Source organism: Cervus elaphus, chromosome 22 (genome assembly GCF_910594005.1).
Source record: "Cervus elaphus chromosome 22, mCerEla1.1, whole genome shotgun sequence".
Taxonomy (NCBI): Eukaryota; Metazoa; Chordata; class Mammalia; order Artiodactyla; family Cervidae; genus Cervus; species Cervus elaphus.
This window is the reverse complement of record NC_057836.1, coordinates 8512494-8533335: the sequence shown is the minus strand read 5'-3', so window position 1 is coordinate 8533335 and position 20842 is coordinate 8512494. Positions and strand designations below refer to the sequence as shown.

Below are 20842 nucleotides of genomic sequence, written 5' to 3'. Positions count from 1 at the left end.
TCAGAAGCACTTTGGTTAAACATGCTGAGAGCATGTTTGCAGGGGATGTGTATGTTGGGTACATTGTGAAACTCCTCCCCAGTTGCTTTGGTGGCCGTCAGTGCATTGCTTCTATTTATAGACAGACTAACTGGAGGGGCAAGAAAGTTGGCTTTGTAGTTTTTCACACTTGACTAATTAAAATTTTTGTTGCACTTTAGCATAGGCTTTAAGGCTTAGGATGTTTCAAATTGAACTGACTCAGTCTGGTTGATTTCCAAAGATAGTGTAAAATGGTATATCCTTTTCTTAGCAATGTCTTTATGAAGTGAACTGAATTAGTAGACTGTTTCCCTGCATTCCAAGTGTGAATTTATTTGAATAGTACTTCCTGAAATTCTATTCCATTTAGTTATTTATACTTCTGATCTTTGTTGAAATAACAAATTGTTTCCCCAGAGGAACAGGAATTATAAATAATATGACTTGGCCAACATTCTAAATAATTCAGGATCTCTCCTCTAACTTCTTAAGGAGTGATAAGTTCTAAATCTGAAATTGAGAGTCCTCTGGGTAGCTTTCTGGTGGCAGTGAGTAGATTTTTTCTTCCTTCTGTCACAGAACTTGAAAAATTATGTTGCAGAGCAGACTGGTGTTTCATATGCCCTTTTAAAGGAAAAACAGTTAAGACTGGCTTCAAGTACTGACATAACTACCATTTTTTTATTCAGACAGTGGTCTTCTAAGTTAATGGGACAGTGACTTGTGGAATTTACTGAAAATCTGTAGAGAGAAACTCTTTTCTCTCATCTTTTTTTTTTTCCCCTCAAAAATAGTTTTGGTCTGTCCTATGAAAATTTTGTCTCCGAAACCCTTAGGAGTGAATTATGCAGAATATGCTATGCTACCATGAGGCTAGGTTCATTAAAGGAGAGTGTTTGTCTTGTATTTGTTGTGAATGGAAACCAGGATATTTTCACAGCTGGTTTAATTTGCTAACCAGGCAGTTTTAAAAATAGCTTACAATATAAACCCTAACTTTGCTGTATTCTGTCAAATGCACTTATATTCTGCATGGGTGGATGGAATCAATTCATCTTTAGCAAATTAGAAAGCCTAACATCTAGTCCCAGTAGAATTACAGGAACACTTCAGATGCCCTGCCCGCTATTCACTCTCCACTCCTACACTCAGGTCAAAGGTGTTATAATAGAAAAATCCTCGCTCCATTTGACAAGGGTTTTCTGTGCATGAGAACTTTGCTTAGATGCTGCCTGTGTTTTTTCCACCCTTTACAGTGTCTCTACTTCAGATGGTGGAGTGTGTAACTTGCCTGTGATAATGCACCTTGAAACAGAAGTTAGGATTTGAATTGAATCTTTCTGACTTTAAAGTGTTTATAATATCTCTTGAACTCAAATTCTTTGCCAACATCAGGAACTATGTTCCTGAAAAGTATTGTGGCCAGCAAAACTGCAGTTGTTAAGATCAAAGTCTCATGGATAAGAGTGAGCTGGGGGAAACAATGAAAATGGCATAAAGCCTATTTTTAAAACACAGGTGAAGTTTCTATTCTCTGAAGGGCATCCATTTCCCAAACAAACCAGTCTTTATCTTTACAAACCTGCTCCAGTAACCCCTATCCTGAATCAGCTCCTTTAGGTATTCAGGAAACATTGCTGGGGCAGATTCTCCCACAAGTTTTACATTATACAAACTCTTACTTCTTTTAGAGAGCTTCATATGGCTCCAGCAGACCTGAAACGTCATGGGTTGTATACTTACCATTCTCCATTGATAGTTTTGTTTTCACAAGTCTCTGCCTTTTCACAGATCAATCTTGGTTAATTTTGTTTTGTGAGTTTTTGTTTTTGGTTTTTTTTTTCTGGGCTTGGTCAGCTATCATATATTGAAATGTTAAGGCAGAAATGAATATTCTTTCTGGGTCTTCCTCCCATACACCTGCCCACTTCTTTTGTGGGAGTTGGGAGCAAAGCTGCTGTGTTCTTTTGTTTGAGGCAACAGAAATAAACGGATTGAAAAATTTTATTTTTTGTGTCTCAGAACTGCAGTTAGCAAAGGATCATTGCAGTTCATTGTAGGAACTGAATACTACATTCTGAATGCTGTGAGTGACACATTGCTGAATGACTTACGAAATTCCCATCTTCTTTTATTTAATTATAAAAGTTAATATTTGGTCATCATAAAACATTCAAACAATAAGTGTGAATTTAGAATTATTCGCTTCTTCTACCCTCCTACTCTTCCTCATCTTCTGAAACTTTTTCTGTGTATTTAGAAAAACAACTAAACAGATTTTTTTTCTAACATTCTTTGAGACTTAACTTTTTTCCTTAGACATCTTTTGCAATCTATTTCATTCCTTTAATGTACTTCTGCAGAAGTACATTCTGTTATACTATAATCATTCTCTAATAAATATTTTGGTGACTTTCACTTCTTTGATTATTGCAAATATTAATACTTTTTTTAAACATCCTTATTCTTATATCTTTATACACAAATGTATTTATGTAGAATAAATTTCTAGATATGAAGCTGTTTGGCTCATGGGCTGTGTTTTTTTACAAGGAGGTAGCTGCTATCAATTTACTGTTCAAAAGAACTCTACCAATGTTCATTTCCATCTGCAGTGAAAGAGAGTATCCATTCCTCCACACCGTTAATGACAGTAAAATTATTTATCTCAGAGTTTTTGCCACTGTAATATTTTATGGCTTTAATTTGTACTTTTATTCTTACTAATAAGATGGAATATCTTGTTAGTCTCTTGGCCATTGATTTTTATATCTTGTACCACCTGTTTACATATGATTCCCACTTTTCTTTTGGAATGTTTGTTTTGATAGCTTTGTAGGAACCTTTCCTTTACAAAGTGTAGATATTAACCTTTGTCTTTTAAGATGTTTAAATATTTTCTCCCAGGCCTTATTGTCTAGCATTGGAGTATCTTTCATACTAATAAACCATTTAAATTTTTATGTAGTAAAATCAGCCTTTATGGTTTCTGTGTTTCATGCTTGTCTAGAGAAGCCCTCCTACTCTAACATGATAAAATGTCTTGAGTTTTTCTACTGTATTTTTCACATTTAGACCTTTAACTGAACTGGTACTCATTTTTCTATATGGTGAGAGGCAGAGAGCTAACTTAATTTTTTTCTAAATGGGTTTTCCAAATGGCTGCCATTCATTGGTATTAGCGTGTATAGATTGCCAGTTTCACGTATGGAGGCAGGTGGAGCACAAGGATTATATAACTCGCAGGTCACAGAGTAAATTCTAGTAAGGATTAGGTCTCAAATTATTTGTTAGCTGATCTGTGCCACTTTCCTTCTTCATCTAACATTTTTACTATAGGTTCTGGAAGTCTTCAAAAAATTTTATTTCTGTGATGTTTATTTCAATGGTATGAGTTCTGTCAACATACAGTGTAAGGTAGCTAAGCATGTAGAAAGCGTTCTTGAAAAAATAATTGACTTCTGATATTGAAAATGTTTGTGCTAAATTGTTAACATTTGGATTAGTTGTGCTGATTGCTGGTGTACATGTGAATAAGATTTAGTGGCGTATACAACTTTAAACATTTGTTTATATAGTCTGAATATATTTACTTTTTAATGAGGTTTATTTACTATTAATGTATCTATAATCATTTTTCTGAGTATATTCACATATGAGCCATTGGAGAAAATCAGACAAACCAAGTTTATTGCCACATAATATTGATCATGTGACATGTTTAACACTGGGTTAAATATAAAACTAGATAGCATATTAAAAAGCAGAGACATTACTTTGCCTACAAAGGTCCGTCTAGTCAAGGCTATGGTTTTTCCGGTAGTCATGTATGGATGTGAGAGTTGGACTATAAAGAAAGCTGAGTACAGAAGAATTGATGCTTTTGAATTGTGGTGTTGGAGAAGACTCTTGAGAGTCCCTTGGGCTGCAAGGAGATCCAACCAGTCCATCCTGGTGTTCATTGGAAGGACTGATGTTGAAGCTGAAACTCCAATACTTTGGCCACCTGATGCGAAGAACTGACTCATTTGAAAATATCCTGATGCTGGGAAAGATTGAGGGCAGGAGGAGAGGAGGACGACAGAGGATGAGATGGTTGGATGGCATCACCAACACAATGGACTTGGGTTTGAGTGGATTCTGGGAGTTGGTGATGGACAGGGAGGCCTGGCGTGCTGCGGTTCATGGGGTCGCAAAGAGTCGGACACGACTGAGCAACTGAATTGAACTGATATTGTTTTATTTATTCATTGCACTCAAAAGCAATTAGGCCATTTGTTGGTATTAGGAAAGCATTCCTTTAAATAAGAGAAAGGACTCTGAACAGAAAAATCTCACCCTTTTATGAAAATGTGAGACCAAATTCTCAATCATCTGTATACTGCTTAATCACGAACACGAGCAAGAATCCGAGTTAAGTAAATTAAACCAAACTGCCTTGCTACAAAAGAAGTGAAAGCTCAGGTTGCCCTTGGCTCCAAAGTCCTTGTTTTCACACTGCAGTGTTTTGAGTGAAAGTGAAAAGGTGTTAAAGTTGCTCTGCTGCTGCTGCTAAGGCGCTTCAGTCGTGTCCGACTCTGTGACCCCATAGACGGCAGCCCACCAGGCTCCGCCGTCCCTGGGATTCTCCAGACAAGAACACTGGAGTGGGTTGCCATTTCCTTCTCCAGTGCATAAAAGTGAAAGTGAAGTCGCTCAGTCGTGTCCGACTCGTTGCGACCCGATGGACTGCAGCCCACCAGTCTCCTCTGTCCATGGGATTTTCCAGGCAAGAGTACTGGAGTGGGGTGCCATTGCCTTCTCTGGTTAAAGTTGCTCAGTCATGTCCAGTTCTTTGCTACTCCATGGACTGCAGCACACCAGGCCTCTCTGTCCCTCACCATCTCATGAAGTTTGCTCAAGTTCATGTCCATTGCATCTGTGATGCCATCCAGCCTTCTCATCCTCTGATACTCTCTTCTTCTGCCCTCAATCTTTCCCAGCATCAGGTACATTTCCAGTGAGTAAGCTGTTCGCATCAGGTGTCCAAGATATTGGAGCTTCAGCTTCAGCATCAGTCCTTCCAACGAGTATTCAGGGTTGATTTCCCTTAAGATTGACTGGTTTGATCTTGCTGTCCAAGGGACTCTCAGGAGTCATCTCCAGCACCATAGTTCAAAGGCATCAATTCTTTGGTGCTCTGCCTTTTTTATGGTCTGGCTCTCACAATTATATATGACCACTGGGAAGACCATAGCCTTGACTATGTCGGCAGAGTAATCTCTCTGTTTTCAACATACTGTCTAGGTTGTTATAGCTTTCCTGCCAAGAGGCAATCGTCTTCTGATTTAATGGCTGCAGTCACCATTTGCAGTGATTTTAGAGCCCAAGAAGAGGAAATCTGTCACTACTTCCACCTTTTCCCCTTCTATTTGCCATGAAATAATGGGGCCAGATGCCATGGTCTTAGATTTTTTAATACTTAGTTTTAAGCTGGTTCTTCACTCTCCTCCTTCACCCTCAAGAGGCTCTTTAGTTCATCTTCACTTTCAGCCTTTAGAGTGGTATCATCCATATATCTGAGGTTATTGATGTTTCTCCCACCTATCTTGATTCCAGCTTGAAACTTATTCTGCCTGGCGTTTCTCACAATGTGCTCAGCGTATAGGTTAAACGACAGCAGACAGTCCTGTTGTACTCCTTTCTCAATCTTGAACCAATAAGTTGTTCTATACCATGTTCTAACTGTTGCTTCTTGATCCACATACATGTTTCTCAGGAGTCAGGTTAGATGGTCTGGTATTCCCATCTCTTTAAGAACTTTCCACAGTTTATTTTGATCCACACAGTCAAAGGCTTTAATGTAGTCAATGAAACGGAGGTAGATGTTTTCTGAAATTCCCTAGCTTTCTCTGTGATCCAGCAAATATTGGCAATTTGATCTCTGGTTCGTCTTCCTTTTTTAAACCCAGCTTGGACATACGGAAGTTCTTTGTTCACATGATGCTAAAGCCTAGCATGCAAATTTTATGCATGACCTTGCTAGCGTGGGAGATGGGTGCAATTGTGCAACAGTTAGCACATTCTTTAGTACTACCCTGCTTGGGAATTAGGATGAGGATTGACCTTTTCCAGTCCTGTGGTCACTGCTGAGTCTTCCATATTTGTGGACATGTTGAGTGCAACACTTTGATGGCATCATCCTTTAAGGTTTTGAATAGTTCTACTGGAATTCCATCACATCCACTAGCTTTATTAACAGCAGTGCTTCCTAAGGCCCATTTGACTTTGCTGTTCAGAATGTCTGGTTCTGGTGACTGACCACACCATCATAGTAATCTGGTTCATGAAAATCTTTTTTGTATAGTTCTTCTGTGTATTCTTTCCATCTCTTACTGATCTCTTCAGTGTCTACTAGGTCTCTACTATTTCTGTCCCATATTGTGCCCACCTTTGGGCGAAGTGTTCCCTTGATATCTCCAATTTTCCTGAAAAGATCTCTAGTCTTTCCCCTTCTGTTGTTTTCTTCTCGTTTTAGGCCCTGTTCATTGAAGAAGGCCTCCTTACCTGTCTCTGTGCTGTTCTTCGGAACTCTGCATTTAATTGGATATAACTTTCCCTTTCTCTCTTGCTTTTTGCTTTCTCTTCTTTCTTTAGCTATTTGTAAAGCCTCCTCAGATGACCACTTTACCATCTTGCTTTTCTTTTTCTTTGGGATGGTTTTGTTTGCTGCCTCTTGTACAATATTACAGACCTCTGTCCATAGTTCTTCAGGCACTCTGTTTTCTAGATCTAATCCCTTGAATCTGTTCATTACCTCCACTGCATATTCATAGGGGATTTAAGTCATACCTGGCTGGCCTACTGGTTTTCCCCGATTTCTTTAGTTTTAAGCCTGAATTTTGCTATGAGAAGCTGATGATCTGAGCCACAGTCAGCTCCAAGTCTTGTTTTTGCTGACTTTACAGCTTCTCTATCTTTTGACTACAAAAGTGAAAGTAAAAATCACTCAGTCAGATAATTTTATTTTTGGTATTGGCCATTTGGTGATGTCCATGTGTAAAGTCATCTCTTGTGTTGTTGAAAAAGGGTATTGCTATGATCAGTGCATTCTTTTGGCAGAATTCAGTTAGCCTTTGCCCATCTTCATTTTGTTATTCAAAGCCAAACTTGCCTGCTACTCCAGGTATTGCTTGACTTCCTACTTTTGCATTAAAATCCCCAGTGATGAATAGAACATCTTTTTTTGGTGTTAGTTCTAGTTGGTCTTTTAGGTCTTCATAGAACTGATCAGCTTCTTCAGCATCGGTGGTAGGGACATAGACTTGGATTACTGTGATGTTGAATGGCTTGCCTTGGAAATGAACTGAGATCATTCTGTCGTTTGCATTTTGGACTCTTTTTGTTTATTGTGAGGGCTACTCCATTTTTTCTATAGGATTCTTGCCCACAGTAGTTGGTACAATGATCACCTGAATTAAATTTGCCCATTCTGGTCCATTTAATCAGTCCATTTCTGGTTCACTGGTTCCTAAGATGTCAATGTTTATTCTTATCATCTCCTGCTTGACATGTCCAATTTACCTTGATTCATGGACCTAACATTCCAGGTTCCTATGCAATACTGCTCTTTGCAGCATTGGATTTTACTTTCATCACCAGACACATCCACAACTGAGCGTCGTTTACACTTTGGCCTAGACGCTTCATTCTTTCTGGGGCTATTAATAGTTATCCTCCACTCTTCCCCAGTAGCATATTGGATACCTTCAGACCTGGGGGACTCCTCTTTCAGTGTCATATCTTTTTGTCCTTTTATACAGTTCATGAGGTTCTCATGACAAGTACACTGGGGTGGTTTACCATCCCCTCCTCCAGTGGATCACATTTTGTCAGAACTCTCTGATAACCCATCTGTCTTGGATGGCTCTACACGGCATGGCTTACAGCTTCATTGAGTTATACAAGCCCCTTCACCACGACAAGGCAGTGATCTGTGAAGGGACAATGCAGGAGACCCAGGTTCCATCCCTGGGTTGGGAAGATCCCCTCTAAGGAAGTGTCAACCCACTCCAGTATTCTTGCCTGGAGAATCCCATGGACAGAGGAGCCTGGCGGGCCATAGTCCATGGAGTCACAAACAGTTGGACATGACTGAGCAACTAACACTTTCACTTTTTTTATCCCCCTGTTATGTGTTGGCGATATGATTAATTATAGCAGTTTGTGTATTTCAACTCTTCTTAGGGTACTATCTTTTTTGTCTCTCCCTAAGAGAGAATCTGTTCTTACAAGGAAGACCTGTAAGGAAATTAAATGTTGAAGACAGTTTTATGTTGATTCAGAGAGAGGAATATAATTTGGGGAGTCAACACTACCCTTTATGCCCCAGTGTGGTACAGTATCCTTTCTGCTTGAGGTTCTGTTTTTTAAATGTCTTAACTCTAATGTCTTGATTAAATTCTCTTCTAAATAATTACATTCTTTGCAACTTAAATGTCTAGTTATAAAAAGTCCTTTTAATTTTCTGAATTATTAATTATACAGACCTTTTATAAATTCTGATAGTTAGTCCTTACCTTTATTTCTGCTCATACTCTTAACTCCTTCTTCTACCGTTATCTCTTCACATTCATCTTATGCTGCAGTGCAGCTTTTAAAAGTTTAGTCTTTGCAGATCTCTACAGTTGATAGTCCTTGTTTTATATTGACTACCAAATTTAACACTAAACTCTTTGAGAACCATTTGTTTGGTGCTTATTTAAAGGCTTTAGAAGTACTTGTCTGTTGGTCCAGTGGTTAAGAATTCGCCTTCCAATGCAGGCAGTGCAGGTTTGATCCCTGTTTAGGGAACTGAGAAAGCCCACATACCATGCAAAGACCCAGCATAGCCAAAAATAAATAATAAAGGCTTTGGGAAGCTTTGTAACATTTCCTAAATACAGAGGAAATGAAAGTATTTCCACATTACTCAGTTTATAGATAATTATCTTCAAAACACAGACCTTGGTATTTGGCCATAGGAAAGGGTTTTTTGGTTGTTTAATGTTTTATTTTCTGTTTTCTACCATCAGTTTTCATTAGCTTTCCCCCTGCCTTTGGACCATATGTACATGGTGAAATAAACTTACTAAGAATAAATTGAAACCCTCTGTAATTTCAGTCATTGTTACACAGCAATAAATTGGGCATCAGAGAAATAGTTGGGTTTCTATATGATCTTTTCATATTATTTTTGGGAGAAAGGAAGTAAGTGTTATTTTCAAGTTTATTGGTATTTTGAAAATACCACAAAGAGGTTCAGTAGATAGTTATTTATGCTCATGGAATTTTTGCTGCTAGAAGTTTTAGCATAACCATAAACATTTTGTACTAGGTCTTTGGGAAACTTTCACTTGCTAATAAATTTTCTAATCTGCATTGAAGTCACTTAAATTAATTATTTGAAAATGTCTTTAAGTTCTAAGCTTTATTTTATGAGGTTTTCCCTGTGTTTCCTAATTGCAAATAATTGTAGACTGTGTGGATTGCTGGTCTTTATAGGCAAAGGTGCTAACTTTAAACACAATGAATGGGGTAGCACATGTGGCTCTCAGAAAACTACAGTTCATTTACTTAAAGTTTTATTTATTTAGCTTATATTTTACTTATGGACAGATAATATGCCTTTATGGAAAAGCATTTCTTGAAAGGCAAGATGTATTTGCCCAGTTCCTTGAAATTGGTGTTTTAAGGCTGCCTTTTTCGAGATGTTACTCTTATCATGTAGTTGTAAAATGTTTTGAACATAGGATTATGTAAGTATAGATAAAGAAGTGCATGTTCAGTTGCAGGAATTTTCAGTGGTATCATGAGGAGAAGGTAATGTTTATTTCCCCCAAATTTTATGTTCTCTAGAGGGTATGGACACACGTTCTTCCCTGAGCACCACACCTTTCCCCTTTCCACCGGAGTCTCTGTGAACTGAGGTTTGGGCAGAAGTACTGGGGCAGCAGTGGGTGGAGGTTGGGGGGTGTTGGGGGAGAGATTGTAGTAAAGAGGAGGCACAATGTGAAGGCAGGTAGTGGAAGGTGAAAGGTCAGGCTGAGGGTTTATGCTCTGTCTTCAGCTCTACAAGAACAGACTTTTGCCAGCATGGTCACTGCTGTTGGCACCAGAAAGCATCAATAAGTGTATATCAAATAAATGAGGACATCAGTAAGTTTCCACAGACTGTTAAGAATCCCTGTTCTATACACTCACTTTGAAAATCTGAGGTGGGGTGACTAAAAATCCTAACTCGAGAATACTTTATTCATTATCAGCAGAAGAAAAGTAAAGGGATAACTTGCCATGTTTGACTTTATGTTCAGTACTTTCTTAAGTATATCCCAACAGACCCAATTTTATCACAGTTCTCTTTTAAGTGTCCCTGCCTGTAAACCAGGGGCTTTCCTGGTGGCCCAGAGGCTAAAGCATCTGCCTGCAATGCAGGAGACCTGGGTTTGATCCCTAGGTTGGGAAGATCCCCTGGAGAAGGAAATGGCAACCCACTTCAGTATTCTTGCCTGGAGAATCCCATGGACAGAGGAGCCTGGTAGGCTACAGTCCATGGGGTCCCAAAGAGTCGGACACAACTGAGCGACTTCGCTTTCACTTTCACGTGTAAACCAGTTGATTGTTGCTTATTTTGGAAAGAAAAAAAAAAAAAAGATTTTCTATCCAAGCCTGAAGTCTTTCTTTGCGTCTGAGGGCCTCCATAGGATGCCTTTAGCCTACTTATACATATTTCTTCTACTGTTTAAAAGATCTTCCTGCTCCTGCCCAGTGTCTCTCCATAAGGTCTTCCATGTGTATCTGGTTTCCTTCCCCCTTACATGCCTTTGTTCAAGCAAAGAGACTCTTCTTTCTGACCAGGAACAAATCTAGGTTTTGTGGGAATGCTCTTTAAGAAAAAGAAAATTAGATAACCAACAGGGACCTACTGTTCGACAGAGGGGACCCTACTCAGTATTCTGTGGTCATGTGTATGAGAGAAGAATCTAAAAAGGAGTGAAAACATGTGTGTGTAACTGAATCACTTTGCTGCACACCTGAAGCTAACACTACACTGTAAATTAACTATACTCCAGATAAAATTTAAAAAAAAGAAAAACATTGATTTCATTTACATAATTAGAGGTGCATCTGTACTAAGTTGCTTTAGTTGTGTCTGACTCTTTGTGAGCCTGTGGACTGTAGCCCGCCAGGCTCCTCTGTCCATGGGATTCTCTGGGCAAGAATACAGGAGTGAGTTGCTGTGCCCTCCTCCGGGGATCTTCCTGACCTGGCGATTGAACCTGTGACCCAGGGATCGAACCTGCATCTCTTATGTCTCCTGCATTGGCAGGCAGATTCTTTACCACTGATGCCACCTGGGAAGTCCTAATTAGAGGTACAAAAGTGAATATTTATTTACAATGAGGAAAGAAATCACAAAAATGGCAACTCAAGAATTGACAAATACAAAATTCAGAAAATAACATAATTTTATATTCATTTGTATTAATATTTCCCTAACATGTTGCTGTGAAATTTCTTTCCAACATTTTTTGGCTGCTTCCACTTTGATTACCTCTTCATATTACAACAATTCTGTGACATTTTCTAAAAAGAGATAAAAAGATAATTTGATGTCTTCTATAACATGGTTGACCAAAGTATGCTTTTTGTTACTGATAGATTTTAAAAGTTTCTTTCAGCTTCACAACTGCTGTTGTTGTTGTTCAGTTGCCCAGTCGTGTCCGACTCTTTGTGAGCCCGTGGACTGCAGCACTCCAGTCTTCACTGTCCTTCACTGTCTCCCGGAGTTTGCTCAAACTCATGTTCCTTGACTTGGTGATGCCATCTAACCATCTCATCCTCTGTCACCCCCTTCTCCTCTTGCCTTCAGTCTTTCCCAGCATCAGGGTCTCTTACGAGTGAGCTCTTTGCATCAGGGGGCCAGAGTATTGGAGTTTCAGCATCAGTCCTTTGAATGAATATTCATGATTAATTTCCTGAGGTATTGACTGGTTTGATCTCCTTGCAGTCCAAGGGACACTCAAGAGTCTTCTCTTAACATCACAGTTCAAAAGCATCAATTCTTTGACGCTCAGCCTTCTTTGTGGTCCAACTCTCACATCCATACATGACTACTGGAGAAACCGTAACTTTGACTATGCAGACCTTGGTCGGCAAAGTAAGGTTGACAGCTGCTATTGGTGACATGATATAAACTTGTTATATAAACAAGTTGATATAAACTTGTTATATAAACATGATATAAGATTGTTATATCATGATAAACATGATATAAGATTGTTATCAACTTTGGGAGAACTCTAGCAAGTATCCTTCATATATGGGCTGTAGGATTGCAAGGCTACATTTTTTCTTGTGTACTGACTACCCTGAAATACTCTTTGAATTGACACATTTGTATCATGGTATGATCTACCCTGCACATTTCTGTCAGCATGTTCAGTGGCCCAGCAACATCTTTGTACACAGGACAGTTAATTGTAACTCAGCCACACACGGAATTGACTGAGGACCACATAAATATTTACCATTAAACCTAAAATCAATATATCATCAGTTTAGCTTTCCATTTAGGAACCCCCCAAGTACCTACAGCTACTAATTCAACTGACAGGGGGATCGTGGTGAAAAGAGGTAAAATGAAAAGAAGCTGTGGTTAACGATCTATGTTAAGTTTGTGAGGAAAAACATACTGTCTTTGCACATTTTATAAAAATAATTGGTCATTTGTAACAGAGTTGGAGAATTCACATTCCTAATTTCAAAATATATTATAAAGGTACAGTAATCAAAAAGAGTGTGATACTGGCATTAAGACAGGCAAATAGACCAATGGAATAGAATAGAAAGCCCAGAAATAAACCCTTGTATATAAGGTTGAATAATCTTTGACATGAGTGCCATGACCATTCCATGGGGGAAACAGACAGTCTTTTCAACATGTGGTGTTGGGGATTTTGGGTATCTATTTGCAAAAGGATCAAGTTAGACCCTTATCTTACACCATATACAAAAAATTGTCAAAAAAAAAATTGTCAAAGTGGATTAAAGACGTAAGCTTAAGACCTAAGACTTTGAAACTCCTGAAAGAAAACACAATAAAAGCTTCATGACATTGGACTTGCAATGGTTTTTTGGATAGGACACCAAAAACAGCTAAAAAAGCAAAAATAGACAAATGGAACTACATCAGACTTAAAAAATTTTGAAAATTTTGTGCATCAAAGAACATAGAGTGAAAAGGTGTCCTACAGAATGGGAGAAAATATTTGCAAATTGTGTATCTAATCAGAGATTAATATCCAGAATATATAAAGAGCTACAACTCAACAACAACAAAAATCAAATAACATGATTTAAAAATATCCAAAGGGCTTGAATAGACATTTCTCCAAAGACGATAACATAAATGGCCCATAAGCATATGTAAGGACACTCTGCATCACTAATCAGCAAGGAAATGTAAATCAAAACCACAATGAGGTGTCATTTCACACTCATCAGGATGACAACTATCAAAAAAAATAAAAAACAAATAACATGTTGGCAAGGATGTGGATAAATTGGAACCTTTGTGAACTATTGGTGGGATTATAAGATGCCATAACTTCTATGGAAAACAGTATTAAGTTTCTTCGAAACTATGTTTTCTACATGACAAATTCCAACTCATTCTTTGAGACTCAGTTTAAAATCTTACCTCCTCTATGAAACCTTTTCTGACTTACAGCAGTTCTTTGTATTCCTAGAGCGTAACCATCTTATATCTTTATTTGTATTTTAATTATGGCACTCACTATGCCATATTTGAATTATGAATTTTCACATCTCTGTCCTTCAGGGTGTTAAAATCCTCTTTGTACCCTCCTGGGCTTGGTTCTAGTATAGTACCTAATACATAGTAGATCCTAAAAAATGGTTCTTGACTGTATGAATGAATGGTGACTTCAGAGTTTGGAGTCTTTTTTTTTCCTTTTTTGTCTCTGCTATCTGGCTTACAGGATCTTAGTTCCCCAGCCAGGGATTGACTCTGGGGCCACAGCAGTGAAAGCGCTGGGTCCTAACCCTGGACTTCGAGGGGAGAACCTGGAGTCTTATTTGGGTTGATTGGCCTTACTATACTTTGTGGTCACAGATTGCATTCTTATTAACAGTAGTAGCCAGTTACTTTATGATAGAAGCTCTTCTACTTTTTAATATGTTGCGTGTTCTCTGTACCTATATTTATGCCTCCATCTGATCCAGGCTATCTTCCCTCACCTAGAAGGCTATATTCACCTTCCAACTTGTCTCTACTTTTCCTCATGGTCCTTGGTAGCGTATTTTCCATAGGCAAGCCAGGATCAGCTTTTGAACATGTAACTCTAATCCTGTCTAGAGTGGTTGTAAGACCAGCATGGGTCCTTGGAATGCTTACTTTGAGAAGTTTTAGAGACTTTTGTCCCACTTTATAGGAAACATGTTAAAAGGTATCCACATCCTGTATTAAATACATGGTTTTATTTATTTTTTATCATAGATAAAAGAATTTTAATTGTTTTGCTTTTGGCATTCTCTGGCTACAAATAACTGACTTAATTTGTAATTACCCTTAAGATTTTTTAATGATTAACATAGCATTTTTTGCAGAGTGAGAATTGTTCTCAAATGTAGTGAAAACTTAAGAAATGTTTACCTTAATGAATGGAGTTGCTTGGTGTTATAGTCTGAGGACACTTAAGCATTTATTAATTTTTATCATTATAATTTTCTTTCTGTATGTTGGACTTGTAAATATATTTTTTCAGATCCCAAACATTTGCCTAGACCCTCGAAAAGCTTGTAGATCCCAGGTATTAAGTGGAGAGTGAATAATGGATAAAATGGCACTGTTCACTCTCCTTTAATATTCTTCTGTGACTTTACATTCTTCTTACAATAAAATCCTTTCCTTTCTGTGACCTGCAAGACCCAGTTTGATCTACTTTCTTCTACCTTCATCTCCCACCTCTCTCCCCAGGCATCTGGCCTAACCTCCTGATCATCCTTCTTGTTCTTTGAACACTCAAGTGGTTGCTTTTCTTTTTCTAAAATTTATTTTTATTTTTTATTTCCTTTTGGTTCTGCTGGGTCTTTGCTGTTGCACAGGCTTTTCTCTAGCTGCGGTACATGAGCTTCTCATTGTAGTGGCTTCTCTTGTTTTGGAGCACAGGCTCTAAAGTTGTGGCTTGTGGACTCAATAGTTGTGGCTCGCAGGCTCTGGAGCACAAGCTCAATAGTGTGGCGCACAAGCTTAGTTGCCCCATAGCACGTGGGATCTTCCTGGATCAGGGATCGAACACTTGTCTTCGGCACTGGCAGGCAGATTCTTTACCACTGAGTCACTGTGGAAGCCCAAGCAGTTGCTTTTCAACTCAGCTTAAATGCCCCTTCTGAGAAAAGCCTTCCTTAGCTCCTGATATAAAGTGAGTCTCCCTCAGTTTTACCATAGTCTCCCAGGTAGCTCAGATGGTAAAGAATCCACCCGTAATGCCGGAGACCTGGGTTCAATCCTGGGTTGGGAAGATCCCTTGGAGAATGGAATGGCAACCCACTCCATTATTCTTTCCTGGAGAATTCCATGGACAGAGGAGCCTGGTGGGCTACAGTTCATGGGGTTGCAAAGAGTTGGACATCACTAATCGACTTTCACTTTCACCAACTCTTTAATTCCTTCTGATTGAGTTTCTTTCTCCCACGAGGATATTGCTCCATGGGGGAATGAACCTACCTTATTTGGTACTGCTGTATCCCCAGCACCTAGCACAGAGTCTGACACATACAAGGCAGTTAGAATATACTTGTTGAACAAATAAAGAGTTCTATTAATAAATTTTGTAGTTTAACAATTCTTGCATTGTTGTTGTAAACTTTTCATGGTCATAATAAATTATGCTCTAATCCGCTAAGTTCTATTTGCTGATATTTTACTTGGGATTTTTGTGTCCATCTTCACAAGTGAAGATTGATCTATAGTTTTATTTTTTTGTATCATGTCTTAGTTCAGATGGGTATTAGGAAATACGCTAGCCTCATAGAATGAATTAAGAAAGATTTCTTTCTATTCTGTAAGTTTGAGAACAGTATGGATAATGTAGAGATTATCTGTTTGGTAGAAGAAAACCACTTGTGCCTGATATTTCAGTGGCTAGTTCTTTGAATATCTTACATATTTCTGCTATGGGTTTTTGTTATTTTTGTAACTTATCTTGAATTGACCTTCAGTTCAGTTCAGTCACTCAGTTGTGTCCGACTCTTTGCGACCCCATGAACTGCAGCACGCCAGGCTTCCCTGTCCATCACAACTCCCAGAACTTACTCAAATTCATGTCCATCAAGTCAGTGATGCCATCCAGCCATCTCATCCTCTGTCGTCCCCTTCTCCTCCTGCCTTCAATCTTTCCCAGAATCAGGGTCTTTTCCAGTGAGTCAGTTCTTTGTGTCAGGTGGCCAAAGTATTGGAGCTTCAGCTTCAGCATCAGTCCTTCCAGTGAATATTCAGGGTTGATTTCCTTTAGGATTGACTGGTTTGATCTCCTTGCAGTCCAAGGGACTCTCAAGAGTCTTCTCCAACACCACAGTTCAAAAGCATCAATTTTTTGGTGCTCAGTTTTCTTTATGATTCAACTCTCCATACATGACATACAATATCCATACATGACCACTGGAAAAACCATAGCTTTGACTATACAAACCTTTGTCGGTAAAGTAATGTTTCTGCTTTTTAATATGCTGATTAGGTTGGTCATAGCTTTTCTTCCAAGGATCAAGCATCTTTTAATTTCATGGCTTCAGTCACCATCTGCAGTGATTTTGGAGTCCAAGAAAATAAAGTCTCTTACTGTTTCCATTGTTTCCCCATCTATTTGCCATGGAGTGATGGGACTGAATGCCATGATCTTAGTTTTCTGAATGTTGAGTTTTAAGCCAGCTTTTTTACTCTCCTCTTTCACTTTCATCAAGAGGCTCTTTAGTTCCTCTTCACTTTCTGCCATAAGGGTGGTGTCATCTGCACATATCTGAGGTTATTGATATTTCTCCCTACAGTCTTGATTCCAGCTTGTGCTTCATCCAGTCCAGCAGTTCGCATGATGTACTCTGCATATAAGTTAAATAAACAAGGTGACAATATACAGCCTTGACATACTCCTTTCCCAATTTGGAACCAGTCCATTGTTCCAGTTCTGACTGTTGCTTCTTGACCTGCACATAGATTTATCAGGAGGCAGGTAAGGTAGTCTGGTATTACCATCTCTTCAAGAGTTTTCCACAGTTTGTTGTGATCCACACAGTCAAAGGCTTTAGCATAGTCAATGAAGCAAAAGTTAGTGTTCTTATGAAATTCTCTTGCTTTTTTGTGAGCCAGTGGATGTTGGCAATTCGATCTCTGGTTCCTCTGCCTTTTCTAAATCTCACTTGAACATCTGGAAGTTCTCGGTTCACGTACTATTGAAGCCTCGCTTGGAGAATTTTGAGCATTACTTTGCTAGCGTGTGAGATGAATGCAATTGTGCAGTAGTTTGAACATCCTTTGGCATTGCCTTTCTTTGGGATTGGAATGAAAGCTGACCTTTTCCAGTCCTGTGCCAGGGGACCTTCCCAACCCAGGGATCAAGCCCAGGTCTCCTGCATTGCAGGTGAATTCTTTACCATCTGAGCCACCTGGAAAGCCTAAGAATACTGGAGTGGGTAGCCTATCTCTTCCCCAGGGGATCTTCCCAACCCAGGAATCAAATCAGGGTCTCCTGCATTGCAGACGGATTCCTTACCAGCTGAGCTAGCAGGGAAGCCCCTTGAGTTGACCTTGGTAATTCCTGTTTTCTTTGACTGTCATCCATTTTATTTAATCTTCAGGTTTATTGACATTAAATTATGTGTAATTCTCTCATAATTAAAAAAAATTCTCTCCAGATCTGTAGTTATAATGTCCCTGTTCTTAGCCCTAATGTTAATTATAACTTTTCTCTTATTTTTAGTTAATGAGAACTTCCAAAGGATTATCCCCTTTTGTTAGTTTTTATTTTTCATTAATCTTTAAAACTTAATTTAAAAATTTATTTTTATTGAAGTATAGCTAATTTATAGTATTGTGTTAGTTTCAGGTGTGATTCAGCTTTACATATATTTTATATATTCAGTTATATATGTGTATATATATATATTTATAGGCTTTATATATATATATATATATATAGGCTTTCCAAGTGGCTCAGTGGTAAAGAATCCACCTGCCAATGCAGGAGACATGGGCTCAATCCCTGGGTCAGGAAGATACCCTGGGGGAAGAAATGGCAGCCCTCTTCAGTATTCTTGCGGGAATAATCCCACAAACAGAACAGCCTGGTGTTGACTGAGCATACACATTATATATATATCCAGTTATATATACGTGTGTGTGTGTGTGTGTATATATATATAGATACAGATATAGATATTCCTTTTCAGATTCTTTTCCCACATAGGTTATTACAAAATATTGAGTATAGGTCCCTGTGCTATACAGTAGGTCCTTATTGGTTATCTATTTTATATATAGTAGTATTTTATATATGTGTGTATCTGCTAATCCCAACCTCCTAATTTATCCCCCCCCCCAACTCCCCTTTCACCTTTGGTAACCATAAATTTGTTGTCTGTGTCTGTGTCTTTCTGTTTCATTAATAAGTTCATTTATATCATTTTTTTAGATCCCAAATATAAACAATATCACATGATAGTTGACTTTTATAACTTTTCTCTTATTTTTAGTTAATGAGACCTTCCAAAGGATTATCCACTTTTGTTAGTTTTTGTGGCTTACTTCAGTTAGTATGATAATCTCTAGGTCCATCCATGTTGCTACAAATGGCATTATTTCACTTTTGTGGCTGAGTAATATTCTTACATATATATATGCCACATGTTCTTTATCCCGTTCATCTGTTGATGGACATTGGGTTGCTTCCATGTCTTGACTATTGTAAATAGTGCTGAAGTGAACATTGGGGTGCATGTCTCTTGGTTTTCTCTAGGTATACGGCCAGTTATTTATTTTTTTAAGACAAAGTTTTTAACTTAGGTATAGTTGATCTACAGTAGGTTAATTTCTGCTGTATAGCAAAGTGATTCAGTTATACATACATATTTTTTTACATGCTTTTTCATTATGGATTATCTTAGTTCCCTGTGTTATATAGTTCCCTGTGTTATATAGTAGGACTTGTTTTTTATCCATTTTGTATGTAATAGTTTGCATCTGGTAACCCTGAATTCCCAGTCCATCACCCCCATATCCCCTTCCCCCTTGGCAACCACAGGTCTGTTCTCATTGAGTCTTTTTGTTTCATAGATAGATTCATTTTAAAACAAACAAAAATTTTTTGAGTCGATAAAGATTCAGTCTACTCTTCTTTTGACTTTTACTTTATGTTTATAATTTGGTCTTTATTTTCTTTTTTGAGTTTGTTACTCATTTTCTAGATTTTTGGGTTAAATGTTCAGTTTGTCATTTTCAATCCTGTTTCCTCATAGAAATATTTTAGTAGTTGTTATATAATCACCAAAGATGGCAACATTGAAAGATAACACTCATTTGAGTATCTAAGTTCTGGCTTGTTTTAAAAGTAAGCTCATTTTTTGTTACATTGTATCCTCACCTTGTAATATAATTTAAAAACACTAGTTGCTAACATAAAAAAGTACAATAAATATAAATATATCAGGAAGTCCAAAATGTCTGGGAATACAGGAAAAATATGCCTTTATTATATTTCTTTCTTTTAGATGAACAATTGGATTAATTGCTTTAAGTTTAGAGATAACTCACCAACAGAAAAATTCCCTGGAGGTTGAAGAAAATTAACAATCATATTATATGAAAATAGAACTAATATTTTGCTTTAAAATTTGTCCCTGTTTCTGGACTTCTTGTGCAGCTTCTTATTTAACAGAAAGGAATACATATACATTTGTATACAATAATATCTGCATTGAGGAGTGGAGACTTAGCAATATTTAGTTTTCTAAAGAAATTCTGTCCATCACAAATTAAAACAAGGCAGTCATACAGTCTCCATGCATTCTAACGTGTTGAGTATGTTCCACATAAGTAAGCTTTCCGTAACTCATCTGGAAGGTATTGGAAGGATAAAAATAGACTAAATGTTCAAAATTTCCATCCTAGGAGTTTCCTGCTTTTGCCTACATCTCAATTGTCAGTCCAGGTCCTGGCTCCTACTCCACTCTGGTCTGTGCAAAGACAGTGGAAGCGTTTACGCCATAAATATTCAGCCTGCCAGATCGTCTGGGCATTGGCCTCTGCCTGCCCTGAAACAGCTCCTTTCCTGCTCTTCTGTCAGAGTGGAAAAAGGGAAGGAGGGAGACTGGACAAAGACCCAGCAGCCAGGATGACAAACATGTGGGATTTAAAAGGGTTCATAGGTTTGTTTTCAAGGAATACAGGGCTTACAGAATCCATCCGTGCTCTGCTGGTTGGCATGTCAGATTATGCTCTGTCAGCCCAGCTCGTTTGGGGGAGTCACACTGTGGAATCGGACCCTTTCTGGTTCACAGAGATAGATGGAGTCTGATGGTCACAGGGCACATTTGCCCGCTTTCTGTCATTTTAGTTACCTTGCTTCCTTAAGCAGTCCTTAAATAGATAGAAATGAGTGTCTGGAAACTATGTGACTTTTATTCCTTGTCTTTGGATGGCGCATTTCCTCAGATCAGCCCAGCACTTCTGAATGGAAGTCTAAGTCATTCATTCATTCATTTCCCTACTATGCAGGCTGGGTAGGTGTCG

General features: G+C 38.3%; 1 protein-coding gene across 7 annotated transcripts in view; it reads left to right on the top strand.

Annotated features, from left to right (window-relative positions):
- TNRC6B (trinucleotide repeat containing adaptor 6B) overlaps nt 1-20842 on the top strand; it is a 254502-nt gene that overhangs the window by 93454 nt on the left and 140206 nt on the right. The window lies entirely within an intron of this gene.